The sequence below is a fragment of the Euprymna scolopes genome, chromosome 36 (genome assembly GCF_053919585.1).
Source record: "Euprymna scolopes isolate OS-2025 chromosome 36, ASM5391958v1, whole genome shotgun sequence".
Classification (NCBI taxonomy): Eukaryota; Metazoa; Mollusca; class Cephalopoda; order Sepiida; family Sepiolidae; genus Euprymna; species Euprymna scolopes.
Window position 1 is genome coordinate 88,025,211 of NC_136517.1, and position 25,133 is coordinate 88,050,343.

General features: G+C 36.7%; 1 protein-coding gene and 1 pseudogene across 1 annotated transcript in view; both read left to right on the forward strand.

Annotated features, from left to right (window-relative positions):
* LOC145260264 (uncharacterized) overlaps nt 1-25,133 on the forward strand; it is a 144,822-nt gene that overhangs the window by 89,028 nt on the left and 30,661 nt on the right. The gene's annotated exons all lie outside the window — the stretch shown is intronic.
* Nucleotides 12,231-12,407, forward strand: LOC145260813 (U2 spliceosomal RNA; annotated as a pseudogene).

Sequence of the window (25,133 nt, forward strand, 5' to 3'; positions counted from 1 at the left end):
CATAAAAGATAAGAGAATAGAAGAAAAAATATTTTTCTCTTTCGCTTCGTTAATGTTTTTAATCATGAATTTAAGTTTTCCCTTCAGTATTGCGTTATATCATTTTGTACTCTCAAAGAAACATGATATATATATATATATATATATATATATATATATATATATATATATATATATATATAGGTAGTGCAGAGAGTGATCCGGACGTAAATAATAACGTTATTATTTTAAAAGCCATTCTTAACATGGGGAGGGTACCTCTTCTATACTTCAACCTTACAATTGAATAAAAAAGCACAAAACTTTAATTAAACTTGGAAATACGATATAAAAAATAACGCGGATCACTCTCTGCACTAGCACCTATATATATATATATATATATATATATATATATATATATATATATATATATATATATATATATATATATATATATATATATACATATATATATATATATATATAAGTGATGGAATCGATAATTGTATCGGAATCGGGAAATATATTGAAATCGTTCGGTCATTAATATATATATATATATATATATATATGTGTGTGTGTGTGTATGTGTGTGTGTGTGCGTGTGTGTGTGTGTGTGTGTGTGTTTGCGTGAAAATATGCTTATTCCATTATATTTCCCCTTTATTTATACAATCATTAAATTTATGAAGCTCAATGTGACTACAGAGCATATAACAAATAAATGACAAAAGTTTATATTCCTAATTTCGAGATGTTGACCATTATAGTGTTTAATTCTTTCAGTATGTTCAAATGTTTAAAATGTGTTGCATATATATATATATATATATATATATATATATATATATATATATATATATATATATATATAACACATTTTAAGCATCCAAACAGTTAACAAAAAAATAAAAAATAAAAATAAATAAACCGAATCATAGCCCCCCCCCCGCCGCCTCCAAACATAAGCGAACACCCAACAGGTCAAGACATACTTACCAAGAAATCATCTCACCAATGAGACGCATAAAAACTTTAACATTAAGACTTGAATTTTAAAGTAACCCCCTCTTCCCACCCCCATATATTCCCCTTCCCCTCCAAGTATCCCTATGCCTTCAGCCACACCAGAAATAAACTTCCCAGACCCTCCCCCACAAGTTCCTTCAAGCCCAAAACTAAAACATTACCGACATACCAAGAGCCCCCTCCCACCTTCCTCCTTGTTCCCTTCCTCTCTTTCTTCCGCCCTCCTCGCACCACTCATCTGACCTCATTCACTCGAACATTTCTGTAAAAGTCTGTGGAAGCTACAGACGGCCAAAAAAACGGCTGAGTCGCTGAAACAATAATGTAACTTAACAGAAAGATACGGTAATAAAAAATAAAATGTATGTATATATATATATATATATATATATATATATATATATATATATATATATATATATATATATCAAAACACTAAAAGCAATAAAAGCGATAACAGAGGAAAAAATATGGCGGATCTTAAAATAAAAATAGTTTTAGTCACGAAAACAAACAACAAGAAACGACGTAAATATTTAAAATTGACTTTCTCCCCGTCTGTTCTGCTTCCAGATTCCTGACTTGGGTCTGGGGAAATTCGTTTCAAGAACATGTACTCCCATAAATAACCGTTCCTTTCGTAGCCCCACCCCTCTTCTTGTACCCATAACTCTCAAATCTCTCCCTTTTTTTTTAAATGAAACAACGCCCTCTTTCCTGTGGGATCAAAAAGGAACGTGACTCACGAGAAATGCGATAAGAGGCGAATGTAAGTTATGAAAATATTCCAAGGCAGTTTGAAACGAGGAGACGTGGTGCCGACTCTGAAGAAGAACTAAGTGATAAGAAGATGATGCGAGATGATGCGGGGATGGGAGAATGGTTAAATATAAATATCGGAACTGATAGCAGATACACATGGCTAGATACATCAGTAGATAGGTAGATGATGAGATAGATATAAATATACTAAATTACCACTCTGATGAGTCGGAGACGACGAAACACGCGTAACTGAATAATTATATTTTAAACAATATATATGCCGTCCCCCACTTTGGGGTACTAAATTAGTAAAAGGGAAAATTATTCCCAACTCGCATTTAGGTAAAAATGAACTTTCGTAAAAAATAATTGAATTCAGAAACAAATAAAAGAACATATACGTAAATCGCGATGTATCCAAATAGTCATGCGAGATGCTCCTGTGGTAGAAGGTTAGGCTTCTGACCATGGGGTCCCGATATCTAATCTCGCGAGATTCAGTACTCTGATGAGTATTAGACGACGAAACACGTGTGAGCGGATAATTATATTTTAAAAACAATATACTAAATTAGATATATTAAGGAGGGGAACGGTAAAGTTATCGCCCTAGAAAAGATGACATGATTCAATTTCCGTTTAATGAAGACCGGCTTTCTTTTTTCTAATTGTCCAGTTGTGTACAAATTTCAATAGCGATAGGAGCCTTCTTCTATCATGTCTGAAAGTGACACAATGTTCTACGAGCGAAATCGGAGATGCGCCGCTGTACAACTCATGCTCTCTACCAATCCAAGTTATGACACCAGGACCATTGCTAGCACCCTCAAAATGCATCTCTTGATTGCCACGAATAACAGGGGCATGCCCAAGGCGATGAAAACAAAGTTATCGGCCACGGTTATGGTCTTTGGGTGGTTTCAAGTGAGTGCAACATTATGCCTCCTCCCATCTTCAAAGTCGGTTTGAGTGTCAACACCAAAATGTACCTGGATGTGCTGAAGAGTGTGGTGATCCTCTGGTTTAATCAGGTGACCGCTGTCAGTTCCTGGGTGTGGCAGCAGGACTTACACCGGCCTACAAGTTCCAAAGAAACCCAGGCTTGGCTTCAGAAAGAGTGCTACGACAAGGCACTACGGTATTAATAAATATTAGCGGGACCTGTGGAAATTCCACAGTGAACTCATTCATATGTAATATATTGATGTTGGCATTTTGTAGATGTTCAGTGTAAATAGAGACGCTCTAATATTATTGTACCTATTTACTATGCCTCCCCACGGGACAGAGTTAGACACCAGGGTCATTTTTTAACGTGGAGAAAAGGTACAAAAATAAAAATTGTCTCAGTCGTAAAGGATTTCTCCTCCACCGAAAGAGAACAAGAAAATGAAGTGCAGCATCTGAAGAACAGATACTACACTTTGATCTTAGCTCTTTTGTTAAAACTGCAAAAGTATTTATCTAAGCTAACAGAGACGCCCTGATTGCGAAAGCACGAAACACTCGTGTCTGTAGATATAGAAATAATAATTTATATATATATATATATATATATATATATATATATATATATATATATATGTATATGTATATATATATATATATATATATATATATATATATATATATATATATATATATATATATATATGCCTGAAAAATCCTAGAGGTGAAGAAACGCGGAATATTCATTGTAGCTTAATCGCCATCTATATTTTATAACTATATATATATATATATATATATATATATATATATATATATATATATATATATATATATATATATATATAGTAAGTTATAAAATATAGATGGCGATTAAGCTACACTGAATATTCCGCGTTTCTTCACCTCTAGGATTCTTCAGGCATAAGCCTGAAGAATCCTAGAGTGGATTGAATGCGGAATATTCAGTGTAGTTTAATCGCCATATATATTTTATAAATTACTAACTAGCTCTACCTACGTATTAAGCATTGTTGAAGTAAATAATTTAATATACGAAAGTATAGATTTATGCGTAAACTTTAAGTATTTACTTCAAAAGTGCTCAATACGTAGGTAGAGCTAGTTAGTAATTTATAAAATATATATGGCGATTGAGCTACACTGAATATTCTGCGTTTCATCCACTATAGGATTCGTCAGGCTTATGCGCGAATTCTGTGGTTGCTTCTTGTTTTTATATATGTTTAGGATTTCTAGTTAGCCAATCAGCTTTCTAGTATATATATATATATATATATATATATATATATATATATATATTATTATTATTATTATTATTATTATTATTATTATTATTTCTATACCTACAGACACGAGTTTTCGTGCTTTCGCAATCATCAGTCTAGGAAATGATAATTGCTGTTGATTAGGAGATACGAATAAACTTCAAAGTCAACCTTTGAGTCCATTAACTAGGACGTTTCCTCTGGGTCAGCATCAATTAACATTAAAGGATGGGGTTGACTGATAAGGAGATTTTAAGAGATATAATTCATAATGAATGAGTATGAGTTAAAATGTAACCTTCGGAATCGATGGAAAGCACAGGCACGCTTGAAACAAGGAGACCTCGACTAGCCAGTAGCCTCGACGTTGCCCGGGATTAAATGATGATCTACGAATGTTTTATATTCCCATATTTTTATTGTCATCGAAATCGGTGAAATCGCCCATTTTTCAATCAAATCGAGTGATTGCCTGCTCTAGTTGGGGACCCATAGCAGTGCACGTGGGGAAAGCTTTCATACACTGTCTACAATATATTTTTAGTCTACATTGCACTGTAAATAATCTACTGTTGATTTTATGAACTTATATATATATATATATATATATATATATATATATATATAATGGTTTGAATCCAAATTTAAAATTGAAACATCAAGTATCATGTTTCAATAGTGCTCTAAACGGAAACATTCATTTCGAACGCGCCCCTGTCATATCAAAGAACCTACTTGATTTTCTATGTGTAATCTTACTTTGGGCGGTGATAATGCCTTGAATTTAGTTTATAATAAAAAAAAGTCAAGTATTATGAACCAATTGTGTTTTTAATAGAAACATTCATTTCGAAAGCGCCCCTGTCATATCAAAGAACTTATTGTTTATTTCATATTTCGGGCTTTTAGGCTTTTGTGGTAATAAAAATTCTCAAATGCACTTGTGGTGTTAGGCTGTGTTAACTTTGAACAAAGTCGCCTGTTCCTTCTCTCATCGGATTGGTTCGATTATCGATTATTGATTATTGATCCTTATAGGAAACATTTCGATGCAAAGCCTATCTACGAACACTGCTTGGCATATGAAGTACGATTGTGTGAAAGTTCATAAAATCGGTCCAGCTGTTTTCGAGTCCATAGGGAAGGAGCTTACACACACAGACACACAGAGGTCCTGGATATGACCTTAAACTATATCCGATGGTGAGGGCCCCAGCTTGCAGGCCTTAGGGAGTGTGGAGCCACCCTTTAATTGCCATTGCTCCCAGGTCCACTCTGACCCGGAATGGTAGTACCTGTTAGGGTCCCAACTATGGGTTTAATAGAATACGACTTAAAAAACAAATGCACTATATTAAAAAAATGGTTCTTCAAAATCACCAGATTCGGCATTAAATAACCTGAAAAGGGTTGATATGCCGTAAAACAAACCAATCAACCAAGCAACTAACAGACACACAGACGCAGAAATACACACAAATGTCTTTTCATATAGATAGATAGATAGATAGATAGATAGATGGGAAGAAAGATAAAGAAAATGTGTGTGTGTGAGAGAGAGAGTGTGTGTGTGTGTGTGTGAGAGAGAGAGAGAGAGAGAGAGAGAGAGAGAGAGAGAGAGTGTTCCTCATTGTTTCAATTCCCGCGCAATCCCTAATTTCGATACGAAGGCAAAATTTGTTGATTGTAAATTAATATTTCATCTTTTTTTTTCTACTTCAAAGAAATTTGAAAATGAATAAGCGAACGAACACCTAGGGGGAGGAAATTAATGACAAAATGCAACAGTATGCCAATTACGTTTGCTTTGCTTTTCAACGGGGAAGAATTTAACCGTCACGAATTCCATGGGGAATGCCTCTTATTAAAATGGCATTGAAAGACACAAAATATGACGGAATGATTTTTTTTTTTTTTTTTTTGCTGTTTGTTGAATTTATTAACATTGGATTTCTGAATTGTATTCTTTCTAATTTTTAGTGAAGAGAGCCTTTATAATTTATAATTATTACCTGGCGCTCAGCACGCACACAAACTCACATATCTGTGCACGTCATATATAACAAGAAAAAGTGACGCGCGTGTATAAATTGCTACGTAAAGTTAAATCTGAGTAGATTAGAATATTCCAGTCAGAAGTTTAGTAAGAGCTACGTGTCGCGGAAGTTACGTCACGTGCACAGGAAGTCGCTAAGTTGGAGAAGAGACCTTTGTCTATTGAATAAATCAGAAAGAGAGAGGGGGAAGGGGAGAAAACGGTAACCTTTCACGTCAGGTTAAAACTTAATAGTGTGGAATTTTCCAGTTAGATGTCGAGTAAAAGTTACGTCTCTTTAGCAATGAGGTCACAGGTACAGAAAGACACTAAGCTTCGGAGCGGGAATCTTTGTTATTCGATGGAAACACAGAGATAATGAGAGAGAGAGAGAGAGAGAGAGAGAGAGAGAGGGGGGGGAGGGAGAAACAGACAGATATACGAACAAACAGAGACAGGACGATATATTTTCACGTAGCGATAGAACTACGAAAACTGGAATTTTCCAGTCAGAAGTCGAGTAAGAGCTACATGTCGCAGCAGTTACGTCACGGGCAGAGGAAGCTGCTAAGTTGAGAAAGAGAGAGCTTTGTCAATTGAATAAAACAGAAAGAGCGAGAAAAAGATGGGGGGGGGATAAAACGGTAAATTTCCCCGTAAGATTAAAACTAAGTAGAATGGAATTTTCAAGTTAGAAGTCAAGTAAGAGCTACGTGTCCTGGCAGTGACGTCACGGATACAGAATAACACTAAGCTGAAAAGAAGATGTTTGTTATTCAAAGGAAACACAGATAGGCAGAAAAAGAAACAGACAGACGGACAGACAAATTACGGTATAGTTTCACGTAAGGATAGTGAAATTTTCAAGTTAGATATCTAGTAAAAGCTACATGCTACTGCAGTGACGTCACAAGAACGGAAAGATACCTGAAAGCTGAGGAGGAAGGGGATCGTTGTTATTCGATAGAAACACAGAAAGAAAGAGAAAGAGAGCCAGACAGACAGACAGACAGAACGGTAAATTTTCACGTTACTTTACGTCACGTGGGAATCTAAGTCGACTTTAAAAAGAAGTATAGTAAAAGCTACGTTTGCCGGAAGTGACATCACTAGAACAAAAAAAAAAAGTTGATTTCGTTCGATGGAACCACCAAAGAGAGCAGTTAAGTTTTGTGGATAGCCGACCCGCTCCCTCACAGGAGAGGAAATGGGTTGGGTGTTTTATGTGGGCACATGCATATTACGAGGGTGTAATACTTCCTTTTGTTTATTCCGCCCGAATGGATCAGAGAGGATTACAAATTGAATTGTTATAATGACTGAATTTATGCATTCATGGCCGGAAATTTTTATTTGTCTGTTGCAGATATTGACAGTGCGAGACTCTAAGAAAGCAATCACTGAGGTCGAACTGCTTCAGAAGCAGAGATGCGTCATTGAATTCCTGGCAAAAATGCATTGAGAATAGTGATGGCTATGTAGAAAAATAAATTTTGGAAAAAAAAAGTTCGCTCGTTATAATGATACAGACTCCGTTTTCGTAGCTTTTTAATATTTTGAGTTTTAAAAAAATCTGTTGTACTTTTGGAACAACCTTCATACGGCACAGCGCGTTCCAGACGCTCATACACAGCCACCACCCCATCTCTAGCAAAAGTATATTAAGAATGGTGTTGACTATGTAGCAAAACAAATTCTGGAGTACTAAAGGGTGGCTCGTTTTAACGGTACAACATCCATCTTCGTAGCTCTTCAACTTTTTTAGTTAAAAATAATAGGAGGCTTTACTTTTGGGACAAACTTTCGTATATGTCAGACCCGGAACTTATTGATTGATGTGTCCAATTGTGCAACCTTGCAATCGATAACAAGATTACATAATGTCCAGGAGGTATCCATTATCTTTCAAACCGTATTGTTATTTTTTTTTTCACTACTTAAAATAGTGCTTGACTGCTGAGCCAATTAGGAATACCCCTTGTGAACGTCGAGTGGCTTTTATCTGGGCCCACGTGGGGTCGCGTAGCCTTCTTGAATTTCATACCGCGTCGCTATAAGAGGTTTTGGTGAACGACAACAAAGACGCGATACATTTGGACCTTATCAAGATAGAAGCGGTAAAAACGTGATATCGCTAGAGCTATTATCAGGGTTTTTGTAAAAATCCAGGAGTCGTCATCAGGATTCGTTGTCCTCTTGTCGTCTCCGCCTGTGCATGCAGTAAGCAAAGCGTGTCAGACGTAAAACGGCAAATCAATGAAAAGAGAGGCTAACAGGTGTTACTCTTTGCCCAAGTGTGATCTGAAACTGTGCAAACTGTAGAGGCTTCATCTTCCTTATAGATTAAACATACTTGCTTACCTGAATACACACAGCGTCTAGTATCCCTACATGGTCACTCATCTGGTATTAGTTAGGCTAATAGTTGCTTAACTTCGATGATCTAGCGAGATTACTTACAAATCATACGTATGCTCATTTATCTTCTCTGCAAGTGATTAAACAAAGGTTCTTGTTGTAACAAAGCGCGGATGTGCGGACGGCAACTGGATGCAAATGGCCGAGCCGTGTGCGAAGTGACGTCACGGCAAAGAAGAAGAAAAAAATTTGAAAAAGAAAACCGTGTGCATAAATCGGAGATAATCATGTCAGAGAAGAGAGCGGTATTCAAAAGGTGTTTGAGGATCACGTCAGAGAATGACAGAGATAAACAGATAGACCTGTTACGCACGGTGGCTGAGAGCGACAGGAAAAGACCTATATATGAATGTTTAGGTTTTTAGTGTTCTCCTACTGCAAGAACTTAGGCACCAGAGTTAGAAAGTAGGATTGAGAAGTCATTACCCGAGAGGATGGGGCACTCTGACTCTGCAAAAAGTGTCTGGGCAGCCCTGTCGACATTCCTCGATGAGAACGCATCAGGCATTTAGCAATACACTAACCCTTTCTCAGAGGGAGAATGTAAAGCCTGGGAAGGTTGGATCTCCTAGAACTGCACAGAAGTAAACTCCCGCCGCAAAATCAACAGGGACTAGATCATTATGTGACACTATGTTTTGATAGTGCCAGGGGCCGTCGTGGCCTCTCCCCACCCCCAGCATTGCCGGGGGGGGGTAATTGGGCTGATGACACCACACTCTATAACAGGCATGACAGGAAAACAAATGAACACATAACTAAAGAAATGGCAAAAACACTAGAGGATGAGCTCCAATCTGTAGTGGAATGAGGACATAAATGGATGGTCACATTCAATGCTGCAAAGACTAAACTGGTTTCCTTCCATAATTGCAAGAAACCTTCTCTGCCACCAATAGCAATGGCCAGTGACTCCCTGTCTAAGAGTATATCTTTCAACAGGCAACATGAGTTGGAACAATTATATTGAAAACATTGCCAGAGCCGCTGCGAAAAAGGTAGGCTCTCTCTACCGTGCTAGAAAACTACTGACACCTGAAAGCATCCTGTACCTCTATAAGGCCACCATTCGCCTATGTATGGAGTATTGTTGTCACATTTGGGCTGGTGCATCTGAAAGAGAGTCGCCAATCTGATAGGCCCTGAACTGGCATCTAAGCTTCAGCCTCTGTCCCATCGACGAAACGTTGCATCCCTCTGCCTGTTCTACAAGTATTTTAATGGTGAATGCTCTGACGAACTGCAGACACTTGTGCCCCCACGACGTAGACACCCTCGACAACCCCGACAGGCTGCTAAATCCCACCCCACACGCTAGAGATCCCTAGATGTAAAAGATCTTTCTACTCCAGTAGTTTCTTCCCCAGAACCGCTAGACTCTGGAATTCCATTCCAGGTCCCTGCTTCCCTAACTGTACTGACGTGCAGAAGTTAAAGTGTAACGTGAACCGACATCTTGCTGCCCAACTCCCAACATAGTGCCCCAGTAGTTGCTGCCCCTGATAGTAGACCCCTACACCAAAGTGGCAATGTGCCTTGTTTGGGGTGAAAATGTAATAAAAAAAATATTTAAATACAGAAGGGAACTACAATGCAATTTTGATTCCCTCGATCTCTTTTCTCCGGACAGCCATGGGGTGAGCACGTATTTTCTGTTCCTCTGTGAATGAGAGGAGGGGGCATCCCCTCTCTCAGCACTAGTTAATGCTAGTTAGTTTTAAGGAGCTATTTGTGTTAAGTTAATTGTAAGCTCTGTAAATTATTTTGTAATATATTGTAATATTTTTTTGTAAAATAAATAGATAAGATTGTTTTTCGTATATTACGATTGTGTCGTGCGTTGTTTGTGCTTGTATTGAATGTCTGCTTTAAGTCACAGGAAGCCCTGAAGACGTCCTAGTCAGAATACCACCAGAATGAAGACGTCATCCTGACAAAATGAACGAGCCAGCCACACCCAACATCCCTGGTATACGTTTCCTCTTCACATAGACAAAAAGACATCTAACCGACAGATCTTTATACTCATACCCTATTGACTGGCCCATTGTCACAGCATTGGACCGTTTCCTGGACATTTACTATCGGTCAATCAAACACTAAAGACCGACTGATAGTGTTTAAATTACAGGAATAGTCTAATCTCTGTTGAATTTGGGGACCGAGGATAATCATCTCTAAATGTCGGTTGTTTTACTAAGGGGGGGGGGAATCGCTATCTCTTTCTGAACAGTGTCCTCCATGTTTTTTTTAATAAGCATATTTTAAGCTACGGTTGCAGTGACAACTTAGAAAAAATAATTCAAAAACAAAATAAAATATTTAAATGAAGATATTGAACTGGAATAAAATAAAAGACAATCAGTCAATAGGTTATGAGTATAAAAGATCTTAAAATATCAAACTGCATTAACAAAATATAATGTTTGCGACAGTAGAACAGTAGTTTATCAATCTTCACAGTTTAACAAGTTTTAATTATAATTAAAGAAAATCCAATACAAATCACAAACAATTTAGGGGGGAGTTCAAAGGCAACTTCTCATCACACATAAAATATTTTATCGCAAAGCAGAAAAATAAGGTAACTATAAAAATACTATAAAATATATATAAAACATACATATTCAAAACGAATTAAAATACCCAAGCAAATATCTAGTCAACATCATCTAATGATACGTTTCCTTGGCCTTTTTGGCTAGGATCAAAGTGTAGTATCTGTTCTGATGCTGCACTTTTCTGACCTCGAGCAGTGGAGGAGAAATCCTTCTAGACTGAGAAAATCCAATAAAAATCACATACTATTTAGGGGAGAAAAAGTTCAAAGACAACTCCTCATTACACATAAAACATTTTATCACAAAGCAGAAAAATAAGATAGCTATAAAAATAATATCTATAATATAAAGCTGAATGTGTGTGTATGTGTGTGTGTGTGTGTGTGTGTGTGTGTGTCTGGTCACGAATAGGCTCCTATATGGTTGACTATTTTAAAAAAAATGATTACATATAATGATAGAAGATGTATCGAGACACAGGAATGGCTATGTTTGATCTGGAAGAACGATGGTTCATTAAAATTGAGGGGTCTGCGTTTGCGCCTGGTCCACAAAGTATGGAAATAAAAAATTTAAAAATTAAAATAAAACGTTTACAACTGTTTTTGATATAGATGTACATAATAATACTTTGATAAGTATGTTTTAACTTAAATAGGGATGGTATAATAAAATTGTGCGGTCTGCGTTCGCGCCTGGCCTCCATAGAATGGAAATAGACACAAACTTTAATAAAGACTTTTCATATCTATCTGCGTAAGTATACTTTGATAATTATTTTTAAGTTTGAAGAAATATGGTATAATAAAATTATGGGGTGTTCGTTCACGCCTGACCTCCATAGAATGGAAATATGACACAAAGTTTAACAAGGTTTTTTTTTTATATATAGATCCACAAAATATTGTGATAAGTGTTTCGGTGTGAACAGGTATGGTATAATAAATTATGGGGTTTATCTATTTTATTTTTACTTTCATCATATTTTGCTTTGGTTTTGATATCCCCAAATTCGAAGTTATGTCCTAACAACCCTTTCTTTTCATATCCTATCATACTTTCATAAATCAGAGTCCATTTTCTGTAGGCTGTTTTTGAACCCAGTCAACGACGGGTACTTTTGCTAGTAATATATATACAAAACATATATATTTAAAACGAATTAAAATACCCAAGCAAATATCTAGTCAACATCATCTAATGATACGTTCCTTGGCCTTTTTGGCTAGGATCAAAGTGTAGTATCTGTTCTGATGCTACACTTTTCTGACCTCGGTCAGTGGAGGATAAATCCTTCTAGATTGAGGAAATTTTTATTTTTGTTCCTAATCAGAGTGCCCCTTTCTGAGGAGCATGATTTTCTCCACATTAAAAACCGACCTTCTGTCTTACTCTGCCCTCGTGGAAAGGTAAATAAATAGGAGCATCATTTAATGACACAGATAAAATGTAAGAAATAAGAACATTATTTGGTTAACACCCCCTTTTTTTTTTAAATATTAACACAAAACTAGTTTTAAAAAGTGTTAAATTTAATTAAACTCTATTTTTCTCTTAATACTATCCTTCATAAAAGTTTAAATAAGAATATCTGAAATTACGGTTATAGTAGCAATATAAAAAATAATTAAATAAACACAATAAAATAATAAATGAAAATATGGAACCCTAATAAAATAAAATATCTTAAAGTATGAAACTGCATTAATAAAACAGAATTCCACTACGGCAGAATAAATAAGAGACAGAATACAACACGGCCTTATACGGTGAAGTCGACTTGGAAACTGAAACTGCGCTTTTCACGCGTCACGCATGTATATAAAAAGGGGGGGGGGACTTCAAAGGCAACTCCAAAAATGCAACAGCCGAAGTAATAATACCCACAAAATGTTTACCAATCCAAGTCACTCTCATCGCGCGTTAGATTCCTAAATTTACTTAACCTTTATTTTTTTCCTAACAATATCCGCCATATTTTTTAAAATAAAAATACCCTAAACAACATTTGTAGTGACGTCTTAAATTTAAAAAAAAAAAACAATATAATAATAAACAAGTGAGACATAAAAAAATGACTAAGTTCAGCATTTATCCCCCCCCCATTTAGCCCCAAAAGTCCCCAGGGGTCGTCAAATCCTTGTGAAAATGAACAAACGGTGAAGTTTTAGCCCTTAACATATGTAAATTTGAATTCTGCCGAGTACAAAAAAAGAAATGACTGAGTCCGTCATCTGCACCCCACCCCCATCTAGTCCCCAAAGTCCCCAAGGCTTTAGCATATTTTTTATATTTGAGTTCAGCACCATGCAAAACTGCTAAATATACAGAAAATTTTGGACAAATATGGTAAAATAGTCCCAAAAATGGAGTATTTTATTAGCCCTAAAAAAGCCCCATTGTTTTTTGTTCATAACCAAACCTTCCACGACTCTGCATGCAACGGCTGAGCATTGCTGTTCACGGTGTCGGGCGTAGACACTTGCATTGATGTCTCGACGTGACCTGGCAAACACCATCAGCCTTGCAAACAGGTCCTTGGTTTCCTTCAGATCCACAGTATTGTCTCTGAGTTTCACTGTAATCTTCTTGTTCCCAGAAAGGAACGTCTTGTTGTTAACGGATAGCTGCGACCAACGGAGACGACTTCATGCAGATCAAACAACCATGAGGCACTATTTTTGTGAGCTCTACGGAGAAGCCGTTTTATTTGGATCCGTATTAACTTGAGTGTTATATTTACAACGAGTTCGACAAGATGCACCTAAAGAAGATCGGGGGGTTACATCGATCGAAATGTTGTGCAAATAACACTCAAGATGAGAAAATTAGTCCTAATTATCCAAATAAAGCCTTTTTTTTGTTTCTTGGTACGTTTATTAAATGCTAGGACGAAGAGCGAATTAAATGAGAGAGGTGAGAGGAGGGGGATAGAGGGGGACAAGAGAGGGTTACAAATGGATGGGGAGATGCCAGGAGGATGGTGTGCATGGCTATGAAATTGGAAGGTTGATTCAATTGAATCAATATAATTATGCCCCTCCCTGTCGTGTAGACATGATTACACGGTGTCGCGTTCATAGGAACGCGATTCGTCACTCATGACCTCATTTAACAAAGATAACAGAGCGTTACCTGTGACGTAATGAACAACTTCAATCGGTTAACAACATTATATAATCTGGGAATCTCTCTCTCTCTCTCTCTCTCTCTCTCTCTCTCTCTCTCTCTCTCTCTCTCCCTCTCTCTCTCTCTCTCTGGCTATCTCTGGCTATCTCCCTCGGCCTCTCTTTTGTAATTTGATTGGCTTTACCCTTTGTAACTTCCCTCTTGTGCACGCGCGTGCTCTCTCTCTCTCTCTCTCTTTCTCTCGTGCTCTCTCTCTCTCTCTCTCTCTCTCTCTCTCTCTCTCTCGGCCTCTCTTTTTATCTATCTGAAAATGGTTGTCATCAACTTTTCTTTTTCTTTGCTCTCTCTCTCTCTCTCTCTCTCTCTCTCTCTCTCTCTCTCTCTCTCTCTGGCTATCTCTGGCTATCTTCCTCGGCCTCTCTTTTGTAATTTGATTGGCTTTACCCTTTGTAACTTCTCTCTCGTGCACGCTCTCGCTCTCTCTCTCTCTCTCTCTCTCTCTCTTTCTCTCTCTCTCTCGTGCTTACTCGGTCTCTCCCCCCCTCTCTCTCTCTCTCGGCCTCTCTTTTTATCTATCTGAAAATGGTTGTCATCAACCATTCTTTTTCTTTGCTCTCTCTCTCTCTTTCTCTCTCTCTCTTTCTCTCTCTCTCAAACAGACAGAGACGTGATGTTGCTATTTTCAGTCTTTTCTATGAATACTATTACAGAATTTTCTAGTCTATTCCCTAAATCCTTTGTTACAGCACATTTGACTCGTTCGTTTAGTGATTTCCATCAACTCGCATCGACTGAGTTTTTGACTGGCATAACAGATTCAAGGAAGGCAGGAAGTTAGTGAAGGATGATGAGAGGTGTGGGAGGAGTAAGGAAGTCAGAACAGAGTTGATTGGCCAAATAAAGAATTTCATGGATAAGAACCGTCGTGTGTTTATATAGACGATAAGTTCCCATTTAGATGTCAGTGAGGGAACTGAAGATGCGAAAGATTTGCGCGAAGTTTGTCCTAAGGATGCACAGAGAAGATCAGAAAGAAATACGTTGTCATGACTAAAATGGGCATCAAGACAGTTCCTCGCCCTCCCTATACTCCTGACCTTGATTCCTGTGACTTTTCGTTATTCCCTAAGCTCAAGAAAAACCTTAGAGGCTGTCGTTATGACACAATTAATGAGATGAAAGAAACTGGGACGAGCGTCATTAACACGATTACAGAAGATGATAACAATAAGTGCATTGCAGCTGGAGGAGATTACTTTGAAGGGGATTAGAAATTCATGTGGTCACCACTTATCAAGGCCCGGAAGCCACTCAGTGATAAGGGTTATTGTGTGTACAGTACGTTAGTTTTGGAGATCTGATAAAGTGTCTTACTTAAGGAGGCGGTTCATTAGAAATTTGTTCACATTGGACTTGAAGACATCCAGGTTGTAGTCAGGTGGGAAACAGGCAACCGGAACAGAGTTCCACAGACGTGCACTTCTAAGAAAGAAGCTTTGTTCATGGAATCTACGTTTTTATTTTGGCACAGATAAGTGGGGAAGATTTTTGACAGTGGTTTCAGCTAGGCGGGTGTTTATCGTGAAAGATTGGCGAGGGGGGACCAGAGATTGGAGTTCAGACGTTCTCCTGTGGGAGAGAGGTTGCAGGGAAGAGAAAAGGGGATCACCCACTAGGCCACGAAGTCTATTTTGTCAAGGCAGGATAGGCTGTTTTTAGCAGCTCCTGCCCAGATGTGGCAGCAGTACTCCATCCTTGGACGTACTTGGCTTTTATACAGATAGAGAATTGCATCAGGGGTGAGATATCTTCTGGAGCGGTAGAAGGATCCTACGATTTTCCCAGCGATCTTGGCAACTGACTCGATGTACATATTCCATTTCAGGTAAGGGGTAAAGGCCAAGCCCAGAAGCTTATCAAAACATGGAGCTTCCCCTAGACGAGAGCCACCCATATCAATTGATGCCAGATGGGGATCAGAGCGTTGATGATGTAAAGATAGGAGCTTGGTTTGAGATGCATTAAAAATAACCAGCCACCTCCTCCCCCACTGTACCACGCGCTCAAGATCAGAGGAGAGAGAATTAGAGACAACTTTGTCATTTACGGCCTTTGATATGTTGCCATAGATGGTCGTGTCATCAGCATAGATGTCAACGAATGATTTAAGTATGTGTTTTGGGAAATCATTAATGTATATCAGGAAGAGAGTTGGGCCTAGGATGGACCCCTGAGGGACTCCAGCATTAATATTGATGGCCTCTGATTTCTGTCCATCAACTACTACTCTTATGAGCCTATCGGAGAGAAATGATTTTAAGATCGAGAAAACATTTCCAGTTATACCGTAGCTGGAAATCTTGTGAAGTAGGCCCTTATGCCATACCTTATCGAAGGCCTTCGATATGTCAAGTGCAATTGCCCTAGAAAGGAAGCCTTTGTTGAGAGATTCGCTAATCCTATGAGATATAACAGCACATTTGCTGTAGATCTGGCAGAACGGAAACCATATTGCATGTCACTAAGAAGGTTATTTCTGCTGAGGTGGTTGACTACTTCTCTATTTAATATGGATTCCAGCAGCTTACTCATGACACATAGGAGACTTATTGGTCTGTACTAAGAGTGAGAGGACTTATCACCTGAGTTCTTAAATACAGGGCATACTGATGAGGTTTTCCAGGGTGTTGGGAAGCACTTCTCTTTAAGGCAACACTTAAAGAGTTTTGTAAGTATGGAGACAAGTTCTAGTTGAAACTATTTCAGGGCCAGTTGCTTTGATTAGATTGGCGACATCACGCACAGATATTTATATGTTGCAGAGCGTGTTGTCCGTTATAAGAGAAAATATGGGGAGTTGATGGCCTTCGTCACATAGGGTAGAATTAGCTGCAAAGTTCTTGGCAAATAGTTTGGCCTTGTCTGATGCTGACGAGATGACCTCAGGTCCATTGATGATAGTTGGGATAGAACGCGCACTTCTGTTCAGGATCCTGTTTGCTATTTGCCAAAACTGGTGGGAACCAAGCCGCTGCTCAGCTACTTCGGATTTAACGGACTGAGCATATAACTCTCTTGCATTTTTTATTACTCTTTTGCAGTGGTTGCTGGCAGTCCTGAAGGCAGCTTTAGTCTCAGTGCATCTATTACGTTGGTAGCTATGGAAAAAGTGATTTCTGTGCGCGATAGCAGCAGCACATTCTGGGGAGAACCATGGCTGGCTGTTAGGTTTTTGTTGGAATTTTTTGGATGGTATGAATCGGTCTATGCCTACAATTAGCCATTCGGTCAGGTCTGATATTATGGAGGACACATCTTTTTTAAACATGGAATGCAGTGGTATATCGGATATAAGTGTACGGAAGCTATCCCAGTCAGCGGTAGAGTATCGATATACAGTACGGTGGAGAGGTACATCTCCAGACTTATTGCATTTCGTTTTTATCTTAACTGATACAACCGCCTGGTCGGAACATCCCAGAGGAGACAGAACGGAACTTGAACATAGCTCAGGGGAAGTTGTGAGAAAAAGGTCTAGAAGGCTAGCATACTGAGCGGAAGTATCGGGCACACAGGTGGGTTCGTGGACAATCTGGGTGAGGTCATAGGCAATGGCAAAATCATGACAGAAACTCCCCTCATGATGTCTTGTTAGAGTGGGTCAGCCATTCCGCATTGTGGACATTGAAGTCACCACAAATGTGGATGTTAGCTGAAGGGTGAGCAGACAGGATATGGTCAATTTTTTCTAGATATGCTCTTAAGGATAGTAACTCCGCTGTTGTGGGGGTGATAGAGAGCGAATATAAATGCAGTAGTGTATGCAAGTGCAACCCGGAAGCACATATAAGGTAAATTAGGGTCTTCTCTGGAGATATCCCTACCACACGAAAAGCCATCTTTAATGTAAGTACATATTCCATGTCCATGGCGATCTTGGGGGTCAGATTTAGATGTTAAGTTAGAGTATCCTTTAATTATGAATTCGTCAAGGGAAGCGGTCGGCCTAATGCCAGTTTCACTTAGGAAGAATATGTCTGGTTTCGTCTCCTGTAATTGTGTTTCAACCTCTGGAAGGTTGGAACGTAAACCCCTGATGTTAGAGAAGGAGACATGGTAGTAAGGGTCTACGTTGGAGGATGGGGTTCTAGGTTTACACATGTTATTTTTCTGGAGGTATTTCATGTTTAGGATTGGGATTTGTGGAACAGGTCGACAGACTTGGTTACAGCAGGACAAAGAAGGAAGGTAAGAGAGAAAATATTTTTTTTTGTAGCCATGATAAGGTAAAGCCGTAAGAATTACCCACTAGTATGGCATCGAGAGGCCCCACTCGAAACTACTGCATGTTCCAGAGTCCAATCACCAAATGGCAATACAGCCGCCCCAGTATTTTGCACCTGCTGATAGGACGGCCTCCTTAGTGGTTAATCGAAGGTTCGGGTCCCTGACTATCAGCCGGATAACGTCAGCCCAGATGAAACGCTTACCTCCAGCACCCTTACAAGTTACATGGCCACAAGGATAGACATAGGAACAGAAAATTTCCGACATTTCAGGCACGAAGTACTGTCGTCCTGGAGAGCAGCTTTTTCTTCACCCTTTGTCAGAAACACCACTCATTGGAAATGAGGACTGAGGGACAAATAAGAGGAAGCGAGAGTTACTTGAGCTGCCGATAACGCATTCACAATGCATCGGGACAAGATCAAAGTGTAGTATCTGTTCTTCAGATGCTGCACTTCTATTTCTTGTTCTCTTTCAGTGGAGGAGAAATCCTTCACGACTGAGAAAATTTTTATTTTTGTACCTTTTCTCCACGTTAAAAAACGACCCTGGTGTCTAACTCTGTCCCGTGGGGAGGCATAGTAAATAGGTACTATCTTAAAAAAAAACAGGGTGTGGGGTGTAAGGACTTGTTAATATTTACTTAGTATAAGTCCGTCGCTTTAATTTGAAATTTAAAATATTTGAAGATAATTCCATAATTACGAATGAAAAGATGGAATAGATATAGGTCACCAGTTATCAAGGCTCGAAGGCCACTCGAGGATACTGTAATTTCAATTTAAGAGTGTTCTGTGCATTCTTTCTCTTCCTCTTTTTCTCCCCCTCCTTTCTCATATGTGATTTTTGACTGGTGAATAGATAAACTTTATTAATAGCGTTGGAAATTATTTTAACAGTTCTAAACATTTTTATGACTTCTGTATTATAAGCCGTTCTTTACCAATCATACAATCTTTACAGAGTAGCAAAACATTCGACCAAAGGGAGGTAATCTTTTTAGAGTATATTAAATTTAAAATAAAAATAATCTAAAATAACATAAAACGAGACATTTTTTGTAGAGGTGTGATGAAGTTTGAAACAAGATCCTCTCTCTCTCTTGTACGTGTGAATATTTCTCAGGCCATCGAAATAAACACGTAATCCCAGCGTGAGAAACACCGTTATTCCAACAGTCACCCGCCCCCCCCCCCACGAACGGTGTCACTTTTCGTTTTTGTTTTCATCTTTATTAAAAAAAAAAAAAAAAGAAAGTAGAAAAATAAGAGGAAGAAAGAAAAAATTTGGGAAAAAACAAGAAAGAGAAAAAGAAAAGAAAAAGAAGAAAAAAGCAGAAGAAAAAGAAGAAGAAGAAGGAAGAGGAGTGGGAGGAGGAAATGAAGTAGAATTAGAAAAAGAATAAGAAAAAGTAAACAAAAGATCAACAACAGAAGAAGAAAGCAGAAAAAAGAGAGAACGAAAAAAAAGAAGAAAAGAAAATGAAGAAAGCAGGAGCAGCATAAGAAAGGCTGAAGAAGAAAAAGAAGAAGAAGAGAAAGGATCAACAACAACAAAGCAAAAAAGAAGAAAGCAGCAGAAGAAGAAGAAGAAGAAGAAAAGAAAAAGAAAGAAAAAGATGAAGAAAGCAGAAGAAGAAGAAGAAGAAGAAGAGAACAAGATCAACAACAACAACGAAGCAAAAAATAAGAAGAACAAAAACAAAAATAAAAAAGCAGAAAATAAGAAGAAAACAGAAGAAATAGACGAAAAAGAAAAATAACGGAGAAGAAAGCAAAGAAGAAGAAAAAGAAAAAAAGAAGAAAGTTGAAGAAAGAAAAAGAAAGAAAAACATAGGAGTAAAGCAAAAATAGAGGAAAATGAAAGAAAAAAAATAGACAAGAATAAAACGAAGAAAAGAAGAAGAAGAAGAAGAAGTTTTGGTTTAATTTTTTTTTTTTTTTTCGTTTTAAATGACGGTTTTATCCTAAAAAAACATCTTCTCGCATTCAAGGGAAGGAATTTCAGCTATGCCAATTAATTATAGTACTCCTGGGAACTTTATACTTACCTCTTTTCATTAGAAGAAATGCAGAGTCGGAAACGTGGGGCATGAGTGAATATATATATATATATATATATATATATATATATATATATATATATATATATATATATATATATATATAAGAAGTGAAATTGTCTGTCTTTTAGGTTTGACGGAACGAATTACACCATCAATTTTTGGTCTAAAGACTTGAAACTTTGATATATACGGGATTCGGTCTTGTGGGACAAATTCGATTTCGGTTTAGTCGGTAAAAAAGCTCCAAAATGCTGAGAATTGTAAAAAATTGGAATTTGGCAGGCGTAAATTGACGTAAAGTGCTTCTCTGCGCATGCGCAAATATATATTTGTACGTTAAATTGCATTCATTTTTCAAAGGTTTGATATCCTTAGGTTATATTGTACCGAATTTCGTTGAAGAGTTAAATGTTTTGGTCTCTATTCTAGCTGATGGCAATCAAGCCATATTTTTAAACTTGTAATATCACTACTATATATTGCGTACAATATAATAATAATCGACGAAGAATTAGCTTTAAAATAATAAATACAAAATTTGTATAAATTGAAAAATCGTTTATTTCATGACTGGACAACGATTAAGGGAGGTGGTGTTTGATCAACACTGCTGGGGAGCCATGATGTAATATGCTGTTTTGTTTTTAAATCCCCATAACAGTGTTTCATGATAAGAAACTGATGATCCCTTTAAAAAAATAAATTATTAGTGCTATGGTAAATTCTAGAGCGGTCTGATGCAGTGATTGCAGGTGATTGAATGACTTACTGACTAGATGGTTTTCTAACAAATGATAAAAATTTATATTTTTGTATAGTTTTAAAGGTTAAAAACTTCAAAGACTATATATACTTGTAGTCATCGACGTATAGTCCTGTTTCGTTGTATCACAACTCATCAGTGCCGCTAGACTAGCATCTCTCCCAAGCCAAGGATTGAACCTAGAACCGTCGTGTTGACAGTCGGTAGTTCTCCCACACGACCATGGAATCGATGCCCGTAAATAATTCGTCGGAATGTCTATATAAATAGACACCCGCCACCACTTTTATAATGCTCAAATCACCTGTTCGTAAACAAACAAACAACGAGCTTCGCATTTTCAGCCAGTTAAGTAGCGGGTGAGATTATTTACGACAGTGCTGTACCCCAACTCATCAGTGCCGCTAGACTAGCATCTCTCCCAAGCCAAGGATTGAACCTAGAACCGTCGTGTTGGCAGTCGGCAGTTCTTCCACTCGATATATATATATATATATATATATATATATATATATATATATATATATATATATATATATATATATATATATATATATATATATATATAAATATATATATATATAGTGTATCACAAAAGTGAGTACACCCTCACATTTTCTCAAATATTTAAGCATATCTCTTCCTGGGACAACACTAGATAAATGATTTTTCGACAAAATGAAGAGTAGTCTTTCTGCAGCATATATATGACAGAGTTAATTTATTTTCCCCTCAAAATAACTACAAAATGTAGCCATTAAATGTTAAATCCTTTACAACAAAATATATATTACAACAGGAAAGATGTTTCCCTTTCGGAGAAAAAAAAAACGTTATAGTTTTGCAAACGCAGATATCACATACAAATTCTACTAGCTGGGCGCTCAGCGATGGGAGTGCCAGAATTCGCCATTAAAAAAAGAGTGATTAAATAGACTACCTATCTTTCGAAGCTTATAACAATATGAACAATGTAATTTAAGCCCTAATGTTTTTTTCAATAAAAAGAGCAATGGCCAAACTTTAAAATAATAAAATGTTTTATTGAAAAATAATAATAATTGATAAGTGGTGACCACTGTGTAAAAAAAAAATATATACAATATTTTTTTAATCGGTTTTCTTTAAGAAAGAGTTTACGAAATTCAACGAGATTTAACTTAATCTAAAAATAATAAATATATATAAATTCAAAAAATCACTTACCTATATAAAATACTAATCAATGGATGCTTCCATTCTTCATTTATGAGAATTTGTCCATATTTATATTTCATATTCCATGTATTTTTTAAATAAAAGAATTTTTTAAACAACTATTTGAAAAGGCCTCCATTACGTAAGCAGATAGAAGAACGTCAAAACGACACATACGCGTTAGCCGTCTAGCCTTGTGCGTGAAGAAATATGTGTCACCATATATGAAAAATAATCACATTTTACTTATCAGTTTTTGCCTTAAAAAAACACTAGAGGGATTTTTTTCTTTTTTTTTTCTCAAAGAAATATATGAGTTTTTGATTTAATATATTTTATTTCTTATTTATGGAGTGATTTTTTATATCAACAAACAAAACATTGAATGAAATAGAAAAAATTATCGTAATTCTACGAAATTTTCTGGACAATATAACAAGATTATAAGGTTTCATATAAAAAAAGATTAACATTGTTTAAAAAAAAAAGGTTTTAAACTTTGGACTTTACAGGTAAATTTTCAAATAACTGTTCTTTTTTGTTTTAAATTAGCTTATTTTATTTATTGATCTTTTATCCTTAATTTGGGATATATAAATTTGAGGTGAGAAAATTATTTTCATTTGAATAGACATTTACAAAAAGGGGGGGTGAATTAAAAAGAACTGCTTGTCTAGAATATTATATTCGGTTTATTGGAAAGAGCATAAAATTTTACATTGAACCTGAATATATCGTAAACATTGAACCAATAGAAAAATTTTGATAGATTTTTAAATTTTAAAAATTGAAAAAAGTTAACTCGTAAAATTCAATTGATTTCATTATGTAAAAAACATAGCTGCATGAACGCACGCAGGCACTTTGTAAACTTTTTTTTTAAATAAAAAATAATATTTCTATTATTTTTTAAACAACTTTAATAGTTTATTTTTGAAGTATATTCCATAAAGATAATAAACAATTCACTTTAAAAAGAGAAATTACGAGTTTTTTTAATATTTTATTCGCAGTTTTGTGTTAGGTGTGTCAAAAATTCCTAAAACATTCTGACACATCAAGCTCAGCGATGTCCGGTCGCACAAGTTGTGAGGCGACCGATCGCTTCTCAGAAAAAAGCCTTTCTTGGACATACACGAAAAGGCACACACAAACATTTTCGCTTCTATATTTATATATATATATATATATATATATATATATATATATATATATATATATATATATATATATATATATATATATACTAGCTGGCAGCCCAACATTGCTGGTTGTACAATACGCTCAAACATGATATTTTAATTTATGCAGATTGCGTATGCATTATTATAGAATCAATCCTCTTTTGATTATTATATATTACGAGGAATAATTTGTCCAGTGGACTAATTCACAAAAAATAAAAAATAAAATAGAAAATAAAAATAATAATGATAATGTCGTTCATCAAATTCCGTCTGTGTTTGTTTACAATATCATGTCAGCTGATATTTGGGCGTGATGATGAATGCCCTGGAAAAGTCACTTCTGATTAATGCTTAGTTTTAAAAACTGCAAACAAAGAAATGGTTTGCGGCGATTTTAAATGGCCTATCTTCTTTTATCGTAAACTGAACTCATTAATAAGACAAAATTAAAATGGTAAGGTACATCCGGGCTAGAACAGGGGATAATTCGATCTGTAGTCGAATACTCTACTACTGAGCCATACCTCAAGATGACAACAGTTTTTTTTTTTGTTTTTTTTTTTTAGAAGAAATAGTTTGCTAAGATTTTATTTTCTCGCTTGGCCGGTGCAACATAAAAAGTGCCCTTGTAAAAAATTTTTATCTATAAGAATGAAATACTATTTTTAGGGTCGTATTTTTTCAATTTTCGGTACATATGGGATGGATTTCTGTACAAAAGTATCTAAGAACACTGTAATATGCAAATTACCTTTGTGTGAAATTTGCAAAAGATAGGCTCAACCGTTTCGGAACTTATGAGGAAAGAATGCGCACACACACATGAACAAAGCTTCTTTCTTAGAAGTGCACGCCTGTGGAACTCTCTTCCGTTTGCCTGTCCCCCCCCCGACTAGAACTTGGATGTCTTCAAGTCCAACATAAACAAGCTTCTGATGAACCGCACCCTTAAGATCTCCATTACTAGCGATTACTACGATATTGTCCCATTGATTACTGTACACGCAATAACCCTTATCCCCGAGTGTCTTCCGGGCCTTGATAAGTGGTGACTACCATGTAAAAAAGGGCATCATCTACTAGATTTTGAAGCCGGTTTTGAACTCTATTTAATCATGATAAAGCGCGCCAAGCAGCTCTTGTCCATATGTGGCAACAATGCTCCACCCTAAGACGTATTTGCTCATTAAAGATAGAGAATTGCATCGGACATTGATAAGTGGTGACTTCCGTGTAAAAAAAAAATACACACGCATATCTGTTGTAGGTTTCACGTATATTATCACTCGCTTTCATCTGTTTTCATATCGATTCCTACGAGAGTCAGATTCCAAATTAAATCATATTTAACGGTGATAATCCCTACTTATTTTCTTTTCTTCCTCTCCCAAACTTAACCGGGAACTTTTTTTACATTAGGAACAGCTCTTAACAAGAACGCCGTTCGTTTATAGTTGTTTTTCCCTCATACATTTCAC